Raw genomic sequence first — 4,621 nt, 5'->3', positions numbered from 1 at the left:
ATCTATGTAATGTATGCCTTATTCATATATGTGTATATATAAAGGAAGGAAAATGCATTCAACAAATGTATCCATATATGTGCATATATGTGTGTGTATATGTTTACATGCATAAATGTATGTATCATTTAGAAATATATGTATATATTTCTCCCCTCTCCTTTTCCAGGGTAGAATATTTAAAAAGAGGAAACATCCAACACAATAGATTTCTTGTTTAGTGGCACAAGGCTGAGAGGCATGGGTCCCAAAATTCAAAGCCAGATGCTCATTCTCTCATTTATCTATAGGGAAATTGAATAATCACCAATTATCTGGCACTCCATTGCTATAAAGAGGAAAATTCCTGCTTCACTACAAAGTAATAAGAGCAAATTCCCGATCCCATGTTGTTGTGGTAGAAAGAACAAAATAATTGTTGGGGGTTATGACAAAGGCAGAACTCACTTTCAAATATTTTCTGTTTCATTCTGTTTTCATTTTCATTTTGTTTTATTTTAATAACAAATTTCCCCCTAAGTTTTTCAAAGACATATTATACATGTTGTCTCCCTCCCTTCTTCCCATCTCCCTCAAGAAGCTGACAAGCAATTCAATCTGGGTTGTACATGTATTATCACACAAAATATAATTTTGTATTATTAATTTTTGTAAGCAAATAGTCTAAAAACATGGTTAAATCCACAGAGTAGGTGACAATGGCTTAACCATGTATGTGTTGTAAAGGCCACTAGGACCTCTTCTGTCCCTATCAAGGAGAGTACTTACCTTACTTCCTTTTGTATAATGCTATGTTTCATTCTTATAAAGTGTGAATTGTCATAGAATTATAGAATATTGTCCCAGGAAATGACATTGAAAATCATTTTATTCAATAAAATTCACCAGATCATTAAAAAAGCCTATTTGACAAAAAAAAATTATTTTCAGGTTATAATGACAAAATGTGAAAAGTGAATGTGTTTCTATAGAAGTTTTCCTTAATTTTAGTGTAAGTAGTCAACTTCTTACTTACAACGATGGACAGAAGCCAGCATTATTCCCGTAGCATGATTGCATATGAATTGGGAACACACATACTACTGAACTCCTTTTTTTTCCTTCATGGGAACCGAAAGTAAACAATCAGCCTTTCAAATTCCTAAGAAATTGTCATTTATGACTAACAATTAATAGTAACTGTGAGAGTTAGATAATCTCTGTGTAATGGATAGTGGACATTTTTCTATATAGATTCTAGTCTGCAAACTAATCCTGGATTCATATGTCAAGGTTTGTTATACTTAATCTTAAAGTCTTCAGATCATTTTTTAACCTGAGAATTAAGCTCCTTTACAACTGTAAAAGATCCCACAATGGGATTTCAAACCAAATTGGTTGCAAGATAACGTGATTAAACCATTGATCTAGCTGAATAACTAGCAGGCATTAAGAGTAGTGAATGAAATCAGCAGTATCTTTAATTACTGATTAGACATTGAAGCAAGTGAGAGGACTTCGAGTTTTTAGCTGTGTCCAAAACTTCCTGCTCTTTCATTCCCTTGTCATGATTATTCGTAGGAGACTCCCATAAATCTATCTTTCAATAATACACATAAAAGCAATCCTTTCCTAATGTTAGATATCACTAATTCTTTCAGCTTTCAAGTCTTGTGATTTCCCCAGACCAAATCTCATATAATAAAAAAAATCAAATAAATGGCTGATGGAAAACATAACATCAATGTAGACAGATGTATGTTCAGTCATTTTTTAGTCCTGTTCTAACTCTTAGGCAACCCATTTGAGGTTTTCTCATTAAAGATACTGGAAAAGTATGGCATTCCCTTCTACAGCTCATTTTTTTCAGATGAGGAAACTAAGGCAAACATGGTTAAATCAGACAACTTATAAGTATCTGAGGCAAGATTTGCATTCAGGAAGATGCCGTCTTCAATCCAAGCCCAGCATTCTAGCTGCAGTGTCATGTAACTATCTGTAGATAGACAGATAGACAGACAGATAGATAGATAGATAGATAGATAGATAGATAGATAGATAGATAGATAGATAGATAGATATGATATGATATGTGATATATTATATGATATGGTATATGATATGATATAGATATAAATGAAACTTGATAATTATATCATGCTCCAGAAAAGGAATGAGAAAATTCCTTTCTCCTTTTATTGAAAATGTATAAGAATAAAGATTTAGAATGATGCATGCACTTCTAAAAATGGTGGATTCATAATATTCATTGCTTTCACTGAAGTGTTTGAAAAAGGTGGAGGGAGTTGGAGAAGGGGAAAGCTCATTGCAAGATTAGAATGTCCTGGGAAGATAGATTTTGAAATGCATACATGAAAAATCAAAACATATTAATGAAAATATACACAAATATTATGATGTATATACATATTCTTATATGTGTATATATACACACACACATATTTATTTATGTATTCATTCATTTGTTTATTTAATCCTGACACATAACAACCTAACTGGTAAAACTTAAGCATGTCTTTAATAATAATTTACATTTCTTCTTTAGCATTTTGAGGTTTTTGAAATTCTTTTCTTCAACAAAATGCTGTAAAGTTGATATTGCAAATATCATTAAGCGCAGCAAAGGATGAGAAATAAGTGGTCTGAGTTCATCCAACCATTCAGTTATGGAGTCAGTTTTCAAACTCAAGTATTCTTATTCTTCTATCAGTCCCTTTAAAATATTCAAAACAGTCTCTTCTTTTCTTCCCTGTTTCCTCCCCTACATACCTTAACTGTGTATTTGAAAAGATATGTAGTGCTGAGAACCTAGTAAGCATTTCATATTTATTCATATTGTTACTGTTACTGAATTAAATCCTGGAGATTAATGAACAGTTTAACATGACATCATTTTTACCTTTTCATACTTCAGGTTAAAAACTATCGATTGTTATTATCTATTTTGCTGAGATTCATAGGCATGCCCATGTGAACAAACCACTAAAATCCGTGACACTAATACATCTTTGTGCAATATGCATGTACTTTATAGCTAGGTAACACAATGTACAGAGTTCTAGGTCTGGCAACAGAAAGAACTAAGCTAAAATTCAACCTCACATACTAATTATCTATATGACTTTGAGTAAGTCACTTAATCTGTTTGCCTCAGTTTTCTCACTGAAAAATAGCAGCTGGAAAATAGGAGGTAATAATAGTTCCTACTTCTGAAAATTGTCATGAGGATCATATGAAATAATATTTGTCAAGGGCTTAACATGGTATCTAGCAATTCATTTCTTCCCTTCTATTCTGTAAACTTTGCCAACATTTTTTTTAAAGCTTGTGTACTACCATTTTGTATAATTGGCAAAAACAAGAGGTTTGTTATAGTAGAAAGACCAACTGGTACATAGAGAAGAGATCTGAGTTCAGGTCCAAGCTCAAGACACTTGCAATTGGCAAATCATTTTAAGTACCTAAAATTCATTTTTTTTCTCTAAAATGAGGGCATGTAAATAAATATTTAATCCCTTCCAGTTCTAATATTAAACCCTATATTTAAAGTATCATTTGATCAAGTGAAAATTTATTTATTCATGTGTGCACTGAAGTCTATTTATACCACTCTGAAGAACAGATTGTTAAATTTTCATTGTAAGCAGTTACCCCTTGGAAATTGGCAAATGGTTTATAGTTTAAATTATTCATTCAATTATTTATTTATTTTCTTATGGTATTGATGATTTATTTATCATTGATTTATTGTTTTGCTGATTTCCTAAGCTTAAAAACATGATAAATATTACTAATATCACTTTTTGCTAATATTTTATTAGTTTTTTATTATTTTTAATAATTTTAATTCTATTGTCATTAAATTATTTAATGATTTAGGGATCAAATTATTAGAATTTTAAATTGTTAAATTTAATAATATAAAAATAAAATTATGAAAAATAATAAAAGTTTAACAATTTTAAAAATATCTCTTTGATACTTTTTCCAGAGCTAGTTATTAAACATTTACTAACATTTTTTTATTAATGGGCTTCTCAATATTCTGAATTTTAGGAATACATCATTAGGTCTCTTATTCATAGCTTCTCCTCATCCTGTGCAATATTTATCCATGACAAATCATAAACTATAAGATAATAAGTTGAGAGCAATTATAGGCTGAGAACCTCCTTGCATGTTATAAAAGGACAGCAAGTCTCAGAAAATTTAAGTGTCTTGTCTAAGGAAATATTTGGCAGAGCTAGAATTTGAATTCTGGTTCCAAGTGCAAACATTTTTCATTCCGTGCTACTTTTTTTAACTTTTCTGTTCAGAGGCAAGAGACAGAAATATGGGAGAAAAAAGTAGTTCCTGCTCTTGACGATTTACAATCTTATAAGGAGAAGATAGCCTACATTTACAATGGTATTTTGTAAAGAAAAAAAAGACCCTTTAAACAATCAACTGGTGTACTTTTTTAAAACATAAAATATTTGTTCAGAAAAAAACATAGACTCTGTCATATAACTTTTAAAAATATAATTGAGAAGCTTTCCTTTAATGAAAGAAATTTAGAAGTAAAGACTTTTTCAATTGCTTCTTTTGAGAACACCTCTTTATCTCTTATTTATTTGATAGA

At 30.4% G+C, this 4,621-nt stretch overlaps 1 non-coding gene across 1 annotated transcript; it reads right to left on the bottom strand.

Annotated features, from left to right (window-relative positions):
• Positions 1-663: 663 nt before the first annotated feature.
• LOC123238536 lies at positions 664-790 on the bottom strand. The gene has a single exon (XR_006505695.1). It is a non-coding gene; the product is annotated as a U6atac minor spliceosomal RNA (small nuclear RNA).
• Positions 791-4,621: the final 3,831 nt, after the last annotated feature.

Source organism: Gracilinanus agilis, chromosome 2 (genome assembly GCF_016433145.1).
Source record: "Gracilinanus agilis isolate LMUSP501 chromosome 2, AgileGrace, whole genome shotgun sequence".
NCBI classification, from domain to species: Eukaryota; Metazoa; Chordata; class Mammalia; order Didelphimorphia; family Didelphidae; genus Gracilinanus; species Gracilinanus agilis.
The sequence above is the reverse complement of the archived record's forward strand: the minus strand, read 5'-3'. Positions and strand labels throughout refer to the sequence as shown.